At 45.8% G+C, this 17,063-nt stretch overlaps 1 long non-coding RNA gene across 1 annotated transcript; it reads left to right on the top strand.

Annotated features, from left to right (window-relative positions):
• Nucleotides 1–3,335: 3,335 nt before the first annotated feature.
• LOC310831990 lies at nt 3,336–8,697 on the top strand. The gene is made up of 3 exons (XR_014558094.1): nt 3,336–3,398; nt 6,891–7,044; nt 8,300–8,697. It is a non-coding gene; the product is annotated as an uncharacterized lncRNA (long non-coding RNA).
• The last annotated feature ends 8,366 nt before the right edge of the window (nt 8,698–17,063 follow it).

Below are 17,063 nucleotides of genomic sequence, written 5' to 3' on the forward strand. Positions count from 1 at the left end.
AGACCGGCTAAGTCCCCTCTGACTCACTGCTCCACCCACACCAGTTTAAGATTCTAGCCCGGCTCCACCTCTTACGCTGTTCTTTCCTTCGCTGGGTCCTTCTGCCCTCTGAGGTTTCCTCCTTCCTGGACTCCTCTGACGTTGAGCCTCCTGAGTCTTGCCCCTCCCTCCGGCGGGCTTTAGGACCTGGCTCCCTTCCCGGGCTCCCCGCTGTGCCGCGCTCCTGTACATTTGAACTTGGCGCACGCGCCCAGCCGGTGACTTTCCTTCTGACCGTTTCCCCGCTTCCTGATGTGGGCGTTGCCAAACCTGACTCCTCTCCTCCCTCTGGTGGTGAGGACACTGGTCCCGACTCCTGGGACTCCCCCTCCCCACTGCGCTCTGGTGGAGAAGCTGGTCCTGATTTCCAACTGCTGCTCAGGGACTCCCCGCTAGCCCCTTCCTCCTGGGGCTTCCCCCCTGGAGCCCCCCTCGCTCTGGCCACCGGCGCTCCCTTCTATGAGTCCTCCGATTCGCTAGAGAGGCTTGTGGAATAACTCTGGCCACTGTCACTGCCTGCGCCCCCCTCGTACTCCTCCTCCTCACTCTCCATTTGCTCCCCCTCCTGTGTCTCTCCTTCTGAACCCCTGACACATACGCTTCAGGTTACAGACTCTGCTAACCCAGAAATAGTACCTCGGGTTAAGAACTTTGCTTCAAGATGAGAACAGAAATCGTGCTCTGGCGGCGCGGCGGGGGCAGGAGGCCCCATTAACTAAAGTGGTGCTTCAGGTTAAGAACAGTTTCAGGTTAAGACTGGACCTCCGGAACGAATTAAGTACTTAACCCGAGGTACCACTGTATCTGCCAGTGTTCAGTCAGCAACATTTGGGAACTCACCACCAATAGTTTCCCCCTTGTTATGGGTCCCATCTGCTGGCATTCTGAGAGACAATGCCTCTGTACCTCAAAATTGCTTTTAGTTATAACCGTGAATAGCTGTTTAATTTGCTTTACACCACAGTAAAGCAAACTTTGACTCCTTTTGGAAGCCAGGCAAATGTACACCAGTTGAAACTTTGGCCCAAGGAATTCTCACAGTTCCCAAAGGGTTTTTCAGAGGGATGCGAGTCAAGATATTTCCTGCCGAAAGTGGGGGGTGTCTCAGGATATTTTAGTGCACCTTTTCTACTTTATTGCGGCCCCGAGGTCATTAATTTTATAAAGGTCAGGTTTAACATGTTTATTTCACTTGGTGTTCTGACTGATAGAAAAAGATACAGACGTATTAATAGTTCTCAAAACGAATTTGACGTTCCGTTCACTTGGGGGAATCACGGCCAATGTTTCCTCTTGAAAATGACACTTCATTTTGGAATCTGCCACAGCAAAGCGTCCCAGCCTGAAACATCTGGTTGGCATACACAATGGAACCTTGCACCTGGGAACATGTCGAATGTTGATTTTGAAACTGTTTGTCCATTCTCCACTTGCATAAAAATATGTTTTAGGCTGTTAAAATGTGCTTTTGGCAGTCAGCTGTGATAATGCAAGGCTGTTTGTCTTGGAACTGTCTCCGACCAAAATGTGCCGGCAGCTAAGCCTGGATATTCTTTTGGGGAGGAGGGTTTGCTTTCTTCCCCCTAAAGGATGAATACGGATGTAGTACTTAATGGCAAATCATAATATGGGTGTTCACACATTATATTCAACGGGTGTATGATTTGCGTGCACAAATAGTTCAGCTGGTATACATGCGCTGCATACAGTCTATATGCTTGTGTACACAACAGCTGGGCTGTGCAAATAAATAAAGGCTTGTTCACATGTTACACCGAACGCAGGTAGAAGCTTTCTCTTCCTGCCAACCTAGCGGTTCGAAAGCACGTCAAAGTGCAAGTAGATAAATAGGTACCACTCCAGCAGGAAGGTAAACGGCGTTTCCATGCGCTGCTCTGGTTCGCCAGAAGCGGTTTAGTCATGCTGGTCACATGACCCGGAAGCTGTACACTGGCTCCCTCGGCCAATAAAGCAAGATGAGTGCTGCAACCCCAGAGTTGGCCACAACTGGACCTAATTAATGGTCAGGGGTCCCTTTACCTTTACCTTTACAAGCTGTCTCTACATATGTCCAAGTTTGTGAAAATGTGCATGATCCACTAGGTCTTTCCCACTACCTGCTACCTGTTCCTTTTAACTGGAAATGTACAAGTTTGAAACATGTGCTCTGTTGCCACACTGAGCTACAACCCTTCCCCAAAAAATAAAGTAAGATTCCAGGCCTCATGCTTCTGAATAAAAGGCTGGTTTAAATAGGAACACTGGAAGCTGTGTTATACTGAATCAAAGCATTGCACCATCTAGCTCAGACTTGCTCCTAAACTGACTGGCAGTGGCTCTCCAATGGTTTCTTTCTTTTTTAAAAAATAAATAAAAATAAATTATTTATTTGGCTTTTCAGATTAAAATTTTACAGTCACATATTCAGCATACAACATAAAAACAAGATTCGAAGGAATCTCTTGGACTCCTCCCCTTTGTGGGTCCTATTGTTAATCATTTCTTCCTGCATCTTTTATAATAATCCAAATCTTTTCTCTCTCCACTGTATCCAAAATTCACCATTAAACTACAAGTGATATATTCCAGTCTTACTAACAATTTTAACTGTTTACAATGGTCTTTAAGATAAGTTATAAACTTTCCTTACTAAAAGTTTGGTCTTCCTGATTTCTGATTCTTCTGGTCATTTTAGCCATTTCGGCATAATCCATCAACTTGATCTGCCATTCTTCTCTGGTCGGGACTTTATCTTCTTTCCATCTCTGGGCCAATAACATCTGCGCAGCTATGATCACATACATAAATAGTCTTTTCTGCTCCCTTGGGATTTTGGCAGTGGCTCTCCAGGGTCTCAACCAAGGTAACATTCATAGACCCACCAGAAGACACCAGGGACTGAATTTGGGATTTTCTAAATCATGTGTTCTGTGCTGTGTCACCACCCCTTATAAAGGGGCCATGTGTTCTCAGGCACACTGTTAGGATATGCAGGGGGATGGTGAGGCTCAACAAGTCCAACCAGCAGTTTCCTGTGAATTGTGCGCACACCCTATAACATTCCCTGGAATTCTCTGGAACACAATAGAGTTCCATGGCCAATGCATGGAGATTCTTTAGCAGAGACATTGACGTAGAAAGGGTTCCCTGGAGGTAAAAGGTTTGGGAAACCCAACCCTCTCATTGGACTCTGTATTTTTGCAGACAACAGCTCCCCCCACACACTCTGTGCTGTCCATTCACTCTGTCTGTGTGTTTTTCATTTGTGATAAAAATCATTCTAGAGGAAAGAAGTGAACTTTCAACGGCTGAAGCATCCTGCTCATTCTCACACCTCCTGTGTGGCCCTGGGTGAGTCTGTTGACCTCTGTGTATCTTAACAAGACAACCCAGCTGGAACATCGGGCAAGAAGAGGGCCTCTTGCTGGCAAACAGATTGAGATTTTCCTTGGTAAATAGATGACATACTCGCACAAAATGGGACGGTTATTTTTACGGCGCACAGAGAACAACCTCCCACTGAGATAAGCTTAACACAGCTCCAGGCTTCTTCTTCCTCTTTTTACTGTCCTACATCATAGATATGTTTACAGGCACCAATGAACAGTTCAGAATTAGAGAAAGTCTACAAAGGTATTCTAGGACAAAGTCCTGAGATACTGCAAATGAACTAGACTAGCAAAGATGCTATTTTGCATCCTATTTACCTCAGTAAATACCCCCTCAAAAAACCATAAGACATAAGAGACTGTTTGCTCTTATTGCCCAGCTGTTGTTTACACTTGCTTGGCCCTTTCTACATTGACCATGTCTCATTAAATTTGCCCACATTCCCTTCTATTCTGAACAGAGGATAGATACAAATAACCCCTCTCTGTGAGCATGACAGCAGTGGCTGATGTAGGTGACCCCTGCCCCGCCAGATGATGGGTGGCATTCCTGCATTATTTTGTGGTCCTCTTTTTCTGCTCTTTTGGATTTGTCAAGCATTTTGTGTTATCCCATGCTACCACAACAGCCATTTTGTATTCTACCCAACAACCCAATGGCAGCCATTTTGTGACTGGTGCCCATGGCAGGTTTTCAGAATTCCAAATGTGCCCTCTGGCCCAAAAAGGTGGGCGACTCTGGGGTAGGAGCAGATGTTGCTTCTACCAAACCAAAGCCCCAAGTGATGGTGTCATTGAGTGCTGAAGTCCTGTCACTTAGCTTAGTCAGTAAGATTTTAAAAGGTCAAGTCTTTGGCTTAGAAGGGCATCCTCCTGCATTGCTGCTGTCTTCCCATTTGTCTTCTGAGGGGGGACCTTCTGAGAGGAAACCTGTTGGAAACGTAAAGGTCTTAAGTGGGCACTCTTAGGAACTTCTCACTGTTGTTCCATGTGGAAAGAAATGTCACTGCAGCTGCTCAGGAAAATGCCACCATTGTTGTTGTTGTTTCTTCATTTATATACCTCTATGTTTTTAAGAAAAATCTCAGAGCAGTTTGCAACACACTAAAAGATAAAATGAAGCATTCCATTACTGAAGGAAGTCAAATATAGCGTATACAATTAAGAGGATATTAAGATATTATCTTAAAGATTTTAAAAGAAAACATTACAAAGAAGGCGAAGTACAGAATAAACATTTATTGCAATAAAGTTATGCACACATATATACACACACTTATCTTAAAGATCTTTGCTTTTGGGTACAGAGTTAGGGGTCACCTCTTGCGAAGGGTGTTCTGCCCTTTCACACAGGGAGGTTGTGCAAAAGCTGTGTTGCCCCAAGCAAACTACTGCCGATTCACCTGGGGTGACATCTTGAATAAAATATTGGGGTGGGGAGAGGCAGATAAGCCCCATCCCGTATAATTGATCACAAAATGCAGCACCCACCCACCATTTGAATGGCAACACTTATCAACTCGTGGGGGGCTCATATATTTTATTGGGGAGCTGAAGGGACCTTGGCCCCTAGGAGTTAGCTCCTATGCACCTGAATAAAAATGGCACCCCATTACAGGGTCACAGTCTAAGGTGTCTGAGGATGCCACTATTGCCCTTTAGAGGGGTGAGTTTGCCACTGACTCTTATTTAGGAGTAAACATGAGTTTCTCTCTTCCATGGGCAGCTGTGCCCAATAGCAGGGGAACAGCCGGGCTGCTATTTAAGCCTTCTTTACCTCCCCCTCCTCCTCTTTTGCAGCATCCTCCCTCCCTCTACACCAGGCATAGGCAAACTCAACCCTCCAGATGTTTTGGGACTACAATTCCCATTATCCAGCCACTCTGAGCAGCTTCCAACACATATAAGAACATTATAAAACATCAAACATTGAAAACTTTCCTATTCAGGGCTGCCTCAGATGTCTTCTAAAGGTTGTATAGCTTCTTATCTGCTTGACACCCGATGGACGGGTGTTCCACAGGGTATGTGCCACTACCAAGAAGGCCCTCTGCCTGGTTCCCTGTAACTTCACTTTTTGCAGTGAGGCAACTGCCAGAAGGCCAGAATTTTCTCCCAATCCCTGGATGGGGAGCCACAGGATGTGGCTGCTTGCACTGAAGGAATGCTTCCCTCACATACGTCAATTCATGCTCAGACTTACATAATTTGGTCATTCTTTGGCAGATCTTCTATTGTTATATGTGAGTAAATATGACCTTTCCACCATTACTCTTTTTCTCAAGGCTTCTTCCATGGTGTTCTGTTGACAGTCAAAGACCCTACAAGTGTCCCTATTTTCCAGAGACATCCTGGATTTAAAGAAGCCATTCCAGTATCTGATTTGATCCCAGAATGTCCCACTTTTCCTTAGGATGTCCTTATTTCCATTGGAGAAATATTGGAGGGTATGGTAGGTTGTCCCTATTTTCATTGGAGAAATGTTGGAGGGTATGGAGTTATCCAAACGCCCCCCCTCCCGAGCCGTCTGAAGGCAATCCTGTATAGGGAAGGGTTTTTTAAAAATGTTTTATTATGTTTTTATATATGTTGGAATCTGCCCAGGGTGGCTGTGGCAACCCTGTAAAATTATCATTATGGAATGGGATATTCCTATTTTCATCAGGGAAATGTTGGAGGGTATGCAATCAGCAACAGGGCACAACAACACAAATATGTTTCTCATCGAGGTTCTGCATCTGTGCAGGCAGCCAGACACTCTAAAGGTCTTGTTCCATTGCTAGGTGTGTGGGTTGTTTGTGGAAAGGTCCTCCTTACCTGACTGCTTTTCCCCTGCAAATTCAGGAATTAGCCTTGCAATGCATTATTTCCACTGGTGATTTTTATATATGTCAGCCTCCAGCTGGGGCGATCCCAGCCAATGCCTTGTGCCTGTTATTTTCCAGTGAAGTGTGGAGTAGAATAAACTCCTGTTCTGGGGCAGTCCAACTGAAAAAGGGAGTGCTTTCATATAGCAGGTCTCCAGCAAACCCGCCAGACCAAGCAAGGAATTATTAACAAAACCCAGGAGTCAGGAGTCAAGGTGGAACAGGAGAGAGCTGCCATGGCCTGAGATAATTTACTTGATAAACATTTTGACCAACGTCTGAGTGTGTTTCCAAGACTTCGCTGACTCACAGGTTTTAGCAAATATCTTCACGTCAGTTCAGACACAACAGATTTGACCTGGAATGGGTGGGCTGTCTTTTGGAAAAAAAGTTTTGGGCATACCAAAGTGTATATACACTGACTAGTATTTTGGGAGGCAACACTGGAATTTTGGACATCAGAAATGCTTTCAAAGGAGAGACGTAACTAGGTAATTTTAGACGCTGGACATAATGGTCTCATGGGGGTGAATTCAGACAGCCATGTGTATTCAGTTGTGGAATACAACATCTCTCTTCTTCCTTCCCACTCCAGAGTGTGGCCTCTGGATGCAGCCGTAGCTGCAGCACTGCTCAGAGGCCTTCTAACCTGACTTGTCCAGAGAACACAGCTGACACCATGCAACCAAAACTGGAGATCTCGGATCCTATTGCAGCCTCATGGGCAAGAACCCTACAGTTGAAACTTTGTGAGCATGCTGTCAGCAGGTCCAGAAGCAAAAGTGGATGGAACAATAGATGTGACCTTTGTACAGCAGGCTACATGCCATCTGAAGGTCGCCTGTTTCTACAAACACTAGGGGTGGCCCAGCACTGCCTGAGGTGAATCAGGAAGGTGCTGCTCCCACACCCACCCCACCAAAGCTTCACTTACTGGGGTTCTGTGACTGGGGTTTCTGGGTTCCAGCAAAATCTCATGAGAGGTCTGTGAGATCTTGCCAGAACCCACACCTGCTTCTCCTGGCTTCTCCAGCGGTGGTAGCAGGGGTGGGTGGGATGGGCACTGCCCAAGGCTGCTGCCTCAGGCCACCTGATGGATGGGCTGGCCCTGCACACATAAAAGCATAGAATTGTAGAGTTGGAAAGGACCCTGAGGGTCATCTAGTCCAACTCCTTGCAATGCAGGAATCTCAACTAATGCATCCATAATAGGTGGCCATCCACCTCTGCTTTAATACCTCAAATAAAGGAGAGTCCACAACCTCCCATGAGAGACTGTCAAACAGCTCTTCATGTCAGAAAGTTCTTCCTGATGTTCAGTCGGAATCTCCTTTCTTGTAGCTTGAATCCATTGGTTCGGGTCCTAGTCTCCCGAGCAGGAGAAAACAAGCTTGCTCCATGTGATAGCCCTTTAGATATTTGAAGATGGCTATCATAACTTCCCTCTCTCCCTCTCTCCCTCTCTCCCTCTCTCCCTCTCTCTCTTATACAGTGGTACCTTGGGTTAAGTACTTAATTCGTTCTGGAGGTCTGTTCTTAACCTGAAACTGTTCTTAACCTGAAGCACCACTTTAGCTAATGGGGCCTCCCACTGCACAATTTCTGTTCTTATCCTGAAGCAAAGTTCTTAACCCAAGGTACTATTTCTGGGTTTGTGGAGTCTGTAACCTGAAGCTTCTGTAACCCGAGGTACCACTGTAGTGTGTAGAACAGGGGCTGGGAGGGATACAACTTTGGTGTGTTTGTCTAGTGCTGAGGATCAAATCAAGGCCCAAAGGTGACATTTGGACCGAGGCCTGAGGATCCACACCCCTGGTTTAATTAGGAACAGTGGGGTGTATCCAATCCAAATCCTATTCAGAGTAGGCCCATTGCAATTAGTGAACATGACTACCTCAAGTTCCTTACTTTCAGTGGGTATCCTCTGAGCAGGGCTAGCACTGGATACAACCCAAAGGCATTTTCATTGAAAGTGGAAATATTACTTCATCTTTTTTTAAACAGATTCTGAAAGCCATCCTTACTCTTGATTTTATCAGCTAGTGGAAACAGCTCCCCCCTGGGGGGAGAAAAGGACAATTATGAACCATCTGTGGATAGGGGCAGGCTGAAAATGATGGGAATGGGAAAAAGAAAAGAAAAATCTAGGCACAGATGGGCTTTGTCGGAAAACAGCAAAGGGTTTTGGAATCTGGAAGCTGCAGTTTGGTACGTTGAATGCTTGTTGAAGGCATCTGCTGCACTGGCAGCTTTCACAGAGCCTGAGTGAAAAACAAGTGCCCATGATAAGAGGTCAGCTTTTGAAGACATGGCCAGGATACGAAGGGATCTTGCTTAGGGATGTCAGAAAATTCGGACAAAAGTGGAAACGGAAGTGAAAATCACTGGTGTTTGCTCATTCATCTGGTGTACAGAATGGAAATCAATTCAGCGATTGCAATCAATATTCACTGTTGTTGTTGTTGTTGTTGTTGTTGTTGTTGTTGTTGTGTTTTTCCTTTCAGTCTGCAATTATGTTTCCCATCCCCCATTTGCATTGTGTTTCCTTTGCAATGAAATGAACAAGGTAGAATGACAGAATGACAATTAATTGTGTACGTTATGCAACTTCATTGCAACAGACATCAAGACGCAGAGTGAACCCCTGAGCAGAATACGAACTGCAGCAGAACACAGTCAGTGCCGCACACAGGGCAGAAAGGCGTTGCTTAAATACTCTGCCAGCAGTTGCATTTGCCTTGCCTGGCAAGATCAGCTGCTCTAGAGCAAACACGGGGCTTCTCCTCTTCCAGGACTGGCATCCCAAGCGTTTGGTACAACGAGGCAGCCACTTCAGGCAGCAGAGGCTGAGGGTTGTGGAGAGGGCATTTCTGCTAGTACCACACAACCTGACTTCTGCTGGTCTGCTGCCATCAGGTGTCATGGCCTGTTTCAAAGTAAAATGCAGCTGTTGGCTGCTGTATATGGAATTGAGGGATAGGCCATTTTGTCCTCCGACTCTGACAGCAAAAATAGTCAAGCTCTGTTCTCCTTCACCAAAGCACCTGCTTCGAATCAGCCCTGCTGACTGTTCAGAGTGCTTAGGAGCCCAGGAGGCTGGCCTAGGCTGAGTCAGAGCATTGGTCCATCTAGCTCCCTATTGTCTGCACCAGGCATAGGCCAACTTGCCCCTCCAGATGTTTTGGGACTACAACTCCCATCATCCCTAGCTAACAGGACCAGTGGTCAGGGATGATGGGAGTTGTAGTCCCAAAACATCTGGAGGGCCAAGTTTGCCTATGCCTGGTCTACACTGACTGGTAGTGTAGGCCTGCCATATGACCAAATTTTCCCAGACATTACCTTGATTTCAAAGGCAGAATTGATATCTGGGGGGGGGGGGATTTCCAAAAGGCAGTGCTCAACAACTTTCAGGGTGTCCTGGTTTTTACTTTTTAAAATATGGCAACCCTATGGTAGCGACTCTCAAGGGTTTCAGACAGGACATTCCCAGCTCTGCCTGGAGATGCTAGGGGACTGCCATTGAGTGGCAATGCCACTGAGTGCCAAACAAGCACATCTGAACTCAGCCCTAATCAAATGGGGGGGAGAGAGTACAGGCTGGATGTTCAAATTAGTCAAATTATCATTTCAGCCTAGTGCGCCATCTCCCCATTCAGTCTTCCTAAAGTGAAAAATTAAGGTCACTTCCATGCATTTGGCATGCTAGAGCAGAGCCTCTCTTTCCAAGCAAGTCCCTCTGAGATTGTAGTTAGTGCTTCTGCGTCTGCCAAGGAACAGGCCTTTCTGCTTTATTATGTGCAACAAATCTTTTTTTCAAAAAATAAAATAAAAAATTCAGGCTCTAAATCATGCTGGCCTGAGTTCCACAACAGGAACAATACAGCAACTTTTGCAGTTTGCTTCCCTAACATGAAACTACAAGGATCTGAAACAACTACATTATCCTTTTATTCTTATTTTAATATCCAGCACAATGTGATACATTATTTTTAAAGGAAAATAGCAGGCTAGGAAGCTGTCTTTATCCTGAGGCAGACAGTTGGCCCTTCTATCTTAGTATTGTTTACACTGCGGATGGGGAGCCTGATGCTTGGGGGGGGTGGCCCTCCAAGCTCCTCTATCTGGCCCTTGCAATTATTCCCAGGCCACACCTCCTCTCCTCATATCACATCCCTCGTTGCCTCTGCTTTGTACCCTCCTTCAGTGTTTTTGCCTGTCAGGAATGTGTCCTTGAACTGTGATGCTTGTCTGCATGGAAGATAGAGAGCAGCAGTGTAATGTTCTGGGGTTGAGGTGGTGGTCAAAGACTTGTTTCTATTTCTGCAACAAGATCTCTATCTCCAGCATCCTATAGCTGCCGAATCAGCATGAGTTTTTAGCCACTGAGAAGAAGCCTTCCCACCCTTTGTGCTGATTGGAGCCAATCAGAGTGAAAGGAGGTGAGTGAGCCACTGAGGATTGGCTCCCAGGGTCAGTCTGGAGAAGGTGCCCAGGAAGAACACCGAGGAGTCATTGTCCTGCATGCTCCAAACCCAAGTCTTTGAGAACACTGAAAATGCAGAGTACTTTGGTTTCATGAGGACGGTGTTCAAGTGCTGTTATGTACAGTGGCACTTCATGGAGAACATAACTTATGTCACTCCGGAAGACGTTATTGGAGCACTCCAAATCATTTGCTTCATGTATGTGCGCAGAAAGTAGTAGATCTGGCTGAAAGGCAACACATGGAGACAGGACCAGATTTAGGTTTGATGAGGCCCTAAGCTACTGAAGCTAACAGGGCCCTTTATATGTCCAGCTGTTCTTTGTCAACAACAAATTGTCGCTGTTAGAAATGAGCAAACCAGTGATATTTTAGGGAGCAGCCTGGCAGGCTGGGCCCATTTCTTACATCATAGGAGCCTACACAACACAAAACACTGTTGCTGTATGTAGGTTTCATTTTATTTCTTTTTTATCTTGTATTTTGGAAATGTACATCCAGGGTTTTTTTCCCCTTTAAATTTTTTTGGGGCCCCCAAGAGAGTGGGGCCCTAAGCTATAGCTTGTTTAGCTTATATGTAAATCCGGCACTGCCTGGAGATCTGCACTGATCATTGCAATACATCCTTAACCATTATTATTGTATAATTATAAGATTTTTGTAATAATCTTAGAAGGTCTTCAGCTGTGAGGGAATGAGCCTGTGACTACCATGAAGGGATCCTCAACTTCTGTTTCTTCTCCCACTAAACCACTGATAGAGAGAACAGGGTGAGAGCATGTGATGAAAGTAGCCTATGGTGTGAATGATACAAAGGTAAATTTTACATTCATTGCTCTGTCCACTTTTGCCTCCGACCCTGCCCGGAGTTGCAAGGTTCCCCACCCCTGATCTACACTGACTGGCAGTGGCTCTCCGGAGTTTCAGGCCAAGGCTGTATCTGAGCTCAGCGTGGAGACGCCTGGATTTAAACCTTGGACCTTCTTCATGCAAAGCAGAAACTCTAATGTGCAGCTACAACCTTTCTCTGGCACTTGAGCTTCAGTCCTAAGGCAGTGACACAAGGAGAGTGAAACCTAAGGCAATTCATCCACCTTGTCCAACGTCCTGTCTGGCTTGAGATACTCTGTCTTCCCCCCCAAAAGAAAATAATAATCTAATCCTGTTGCCATCCCTGGGGAGCAAGGGAAGGGAAATAGACTACACCTGCTCCAAGACTAATTCCATCCATGGTTTGGGAGGAATGACGTTCAGGAGCTGTGGGGATAATGGATCTTTCTGGTGTTGGAGCTGTGCTGTGGGCAGGGCAAGGAATGTGGAAAAGATAAGGCATCTGGCATCGGTTCTCCAAGGTCTAAACTCTCTCCTCCCTCACAGAGGGGGATCTGATGCTTCTTAGCATTCCTGGGGCACCCTCCAAGGGACCGTAGCATTTCAGGATTGCAGAACATTGCTACTGCACTTCATCGTGAACTTGGTTGACCTATCAGCAGGACAGTGAAATGAGGCCACCCACAGATAAGATATGCAATCCTTCTTTCATTGCCGTTTGAGCCTGTGAAAGTTTCAAGGAGGGAATACTGCTTTGATTCCAATTCGGGCATGTCCCAGAGCTTCCTGCTGAGATCCTATACCTTTTTGTACCACAGATGTCACGGGGGGGGGGGGGGAGTTGTCTCACTATTGCTGCACAAGACTGCCTCTCCAGGCAGCAATTAGGCAATAACAAGGAGGTAGTATCACAGAAAGGGAAGCGGGTGGCACTGTGGGTTAAACCACAGAGCCTAGGGCTTGCCAATCAGAAGGTCAGCGGTTCAAATCCCCGTGACGGGGTGAGCTCCCGTTGCTCGGTCCCTGTTCCTGCCAACCTAGCAGTTCGAAAGCACAAAGTGCAAGTAGATAAATAGGTACCGCTCCGGTGGGAAGGTAAACGGCATTTCCGTGTGCTGCTCTGGTTTGCAGGTCATGCTGGCCACATGACCCGGAAGCTGTACGCCGGCTCCCTCAGCCAGTAAAGCAAGATGAGCGCCGCAACCCCAGAGTCGTCCGCGACTGGACCTAATGGTCAGGGGTCCCTTTACCTTTACCTTTAGCATCACAGAACAACTAATGAGCGAAACTATGTGTGGACAGCTGGGTATAAATCCACCACTAATGCACTATTATTGCATCAATGGTGAATTGCAGAAGACAATTGCCCCTGCCTGAAAAAGAAGTCATTCAGGAGGTATCTCCCCTCCAGTGAATGATTCCTCACCAGCCTCCAGCTTGTTATATATATTGCAGCATGCTACCCCAGTCTCCAAGCAGTGTGAGATTCCAAGGATTCCAGGGCTGGTGTTTCCTTTGGAATGAAGGACAGCAGAGGCTGCGGTGTCTTTATGATATATGGTTTATTTGCACTTATATACAACCTGAGCCTACGGTGGTGGAGTTCACAATATTAACACCCCAAGAGAGTCTTGCTTCCCGCATGGCTGCAGCCTTGGATAACAACAGAAAACAGGCATAGCTCTGTCTCCCAGCTGCCCAGGAAAGTAAATGGCATTTCCGTGTGCTCTGGTTTCTGTCACGGTGTCCCGTTGCACCAGAAGCGGTTTAGTCATGCTGACCACATGACCCGGAAAGCTGTCTGTGGACAAACTCCAGCTCCCTCGGCCTGAAAGTGAGATGAGCACCACAACCCCATAGTCACCTTTGACTAGACTTAACAGTCCAGGGGTCCTTTACCTTTTACCTCTAGCTTCTAGCTTGCATAGCTCAACTCTCAACTCTGGCCTCTCAAGTCAAGCCATACAGTTACACAGCCACAAACACACACATACCACTTATGTGCATTCTACTCGCGTGCGACCGCATTTATGTGGGTCGCCGCAAAATAAATAAATAAAAAGACTGTCCTCCTCTTGCTCAGGGATGCATAGGAAGGCATGCCAGGCAGCAGCCCCAATTAAGGGGGAGCTTGCAACAGGACAGGCAGCAGTCCCAGGTTTCAATGTGAGCCTCTCTCTCTCAGTGTGGTGAAGTGGTTAAGAGCGGTAGACTCATAATCTGGGGAACCAGGTTTGCGTCTCTGCTTTACCACATGCAGCTGCTGGGTGATCTTGGGCCAGTCACACTTCTCTGAAGTCTCCCAGCCTCACTCACCTCACAGAGTGTTTGTTGTGGGGGAGGAAGGGAAAGGAGAATGTTAGCTGCTTTGAGACTCCTTCAGGTAGTGATGAAGCGGGATATCAAATCCAAACTCTTCTTATTCTTCTCTCTCCTCCCTGCATGTCCTCCCTATTAAAGTGGGGTGCTCTGCAATATGCGCACGGGGACCCAGAACGTAACCCTATGTAAGTGGGGGGGGCGCCGCCTGTATAACAATATGTAAATATGATACTGCACTTAAAACTGTTTCAAAAAACAAATAACTTCTAACCAACAAAGGCTGCAGAAATCCTGTACACCCTTATGTGAGAGAAAGTCTCACCAGAATCAGCCAAGCTTGTTGACTTTGAAATAAAGGTGTTTCTGATTGGTTCTTATTATAACCACTTCCATAGTGCTCTGTATATTCCCAAAAAGCTTCAGTATGAGTCAGAATGTTGCAGGAGTAAACTGCAACTTTCCATCTCTATGTAAAAAAATAAATAAATAAAAGCCAATTGACTTATGAATTCTGACATGCTTTCATTAAACCCTTGATGCCTTGTATTATGTAATTATGTATGTGCTGTTTGTTATGGTTTGCAGTTTGGCAAATTGCAATTAAATTGTTATGGCCTTCGGTTAATGCAATAAGCTCAATGATGATTATGATGATAAAATCCAATTATCAACCAGGATTTACTGATCCATCGTGGGATCAAAGGTAAATCTTCTGATTTCCACTAAAAAAAATTAAAAATCCTTACTGCTTTTAATAATTTGAAAATACAACTAATTATTTCAAATCTTGTTCCAATTTCTTTCCCTATTTCCCAGCTACAGTTAACAGAGCATGTTGCTATCATTTGAAAAATTACACTGATTGCCTGTATCCAGATTTATTGTTATTATTCTTAAACAAGGACATTGTGTGTGTTAGTATAGCTACAGGTTTTTTTAAGCTATCAATAGACCTTCTGTTGCTAGGCAGAGACCACAGCGAAGAACCCAGCATCTCCAGAGAATTTATTTTATTGCGGTATCGATCGCAAGGTGAAAGGAATAATTAAAATGAGGTTTCACGTCAATCGTAATAAGTCAGTATGGCCCTTGGTTTTGGCACAAATCGTTACTGAAAGCCCCCAAGGTGGCTGGTGGTTTTGTGTGCTGGTTATATTCCTTCCTCTACCTTGGAAGGGGGGGGGACCCAGGGAAAATACCGCCATGAAACTGGCTGCCCTCCCTGGCTTCTGCAGCTGCTACTGTTTTAGAGTCATCCAGCTCTTTCTGCTAACACTGTGCTGGGAGCTGTACAGAAAATAATGCCATCCCTGCTTGAAAAATTTACAAGGCAGGCAACATGAGTGAAGGAGAGAGAGAGAGAGAGAGAGAGAGAGAGAGAGAGAGAGAGAGAGAGTGTTTCAGCTGATCCATTCTGAGGAAGAGAGATTGGAGGGTCAGTTTTGTAGCAGAGCTCAGCTTGACCGATTCCCTTTGCTGCCTCCCCACCAGGAGTGTCCAAAAATGAAGACAGTTGTGTTGATCTATTGCAAACACGAAAGTGCACCAGTACTTAGCACAATGCACCATTTATTAGGAGCAGATTGTAGCCATAGAATAGTGAGCTGGGAAAGGCTGATTAGAGTATTGGACAACCTAGATTCACATCCCTAATCTCCACATTGCAATTCTATACCTAGGTGCCTAGGACTAAGCTCCATTGAACCCAGTCAGGCTCGCTTCTGACTGCATAGGCTCAATGGACAAAACACACCAAGCTCCTGAAAGATATCTTCAGCCAGTTGAGATGCAACCTTTGCCAGCAATCTTGCAAGGAAGTGTTACCATTTGAACTGCTAGCATGAAGAAGAGACCTCATAAAAAGAAAGAAAAGAAGTGCCTACTTTCTGCTTGTATTCCCTTCCAACCCTATGATTCTCCTGATTAGTGCTTTTAGTATAGATGGTTATGGTTCACCCACACTTCTGCTTGTCCCATTCCAAAAAGCATGACCCTGAACAGTTTCCCACTTGCACTGCTCCTTCCAGGGAAAAGCCACTCTTTAGCTCTCAATCAGAACAAATGGCAATCTGCAGAAAACCCAATTGCCATTTGCTCTGATTAAGTGCTAAAGAGTGGTTTTCCCTGGGGAAAACAGTGGGTCAAGAATGGATGAGTCCTTAGTTGGGTGGTAATTTACAATACTATTTGCAAACTGGCATGCTTTTTTTAAAAAAAAAAATGATTCTCACACTGCCCCCACTGCTATGTTATAGTTTATGGGTATAGTGCTTTCTGCAATGCTGTGAGCCACTCTGGGCAAGATCCAAGTGATTTCATAAGCATACCAACCATCTAATTAACAACCTAAACATTCTTCCTCAGATTACCAACTCTAGCGGTGCAGGGACCAGGGGACTAGTTGAGGGCTTCTGGCTCACAACCACAAAATTGACCATTCCTCTTCCATAGCCCTGGCTGGTATGCATTGAGGAAGCAGGGAGACCAACACTAATGGGAGTCAGAACCAATTATAGCCACAGCCAGAGTCAATCCCATACCCTCCCACATTCTGGTGTTTAAAATTGGGACGTGTGTCTTTCGGTGTCACACTCCTGTGCAAGCCAGCTAACTCATGCCTGAGTGTGGCACCAAAACAGGACATTCTAGGGTCCAATCAGAAGCCAAGGTGACTTCTGTAATCCCAGGATGTGCCAGGAGAATCGGGACAGTTGAGAGATATGCAATTCAAGTTATGCCTGCATTCTCCAAAGGAGACTAAGGAGGATGTGGTGGAAGCCATTAGGCAGTTCCAGTTCCTGGACTGTTTATAAATAAGAAGGGGGTTGGCTGAGGCCAGACTGAGGTTGGTGGGGAATTGCCCCATTTGCCTAAATGGACCTCTAACCACCAACATCCCACACATGTCAGGAAGTAGAGTTCCCACTTTGGGTTGAGTTCCGATGGTGCCGCCATCATTAAAAGGGTGTTTATTTCCATGCCAGCTTTCTCTTGGTTTCTCATTCGGTGCTTCGCTTTTGGGCAAAGCAGCTCAGCCTGGAACTGATAACTTCTGCAAATGCTTAGAGTATGCATTTATCAAGCCATGGGCTTTTTAAAAGAAGGGTAATTGCATTACCAGAGCCAGGC

The sequence above is a fragment of the Podarcis gaigeae genome, assembly GCF_964106915.1.
Source record: "Podarcis gaigeae genome assembly, chromosome: 14".
NCBI classification, from domain to species: Eukaryota; Metazoa; Chordata; class Lepidosauria; order Squamata; family Lacertidae; genus Podarcis; species Podarcis gaigeae.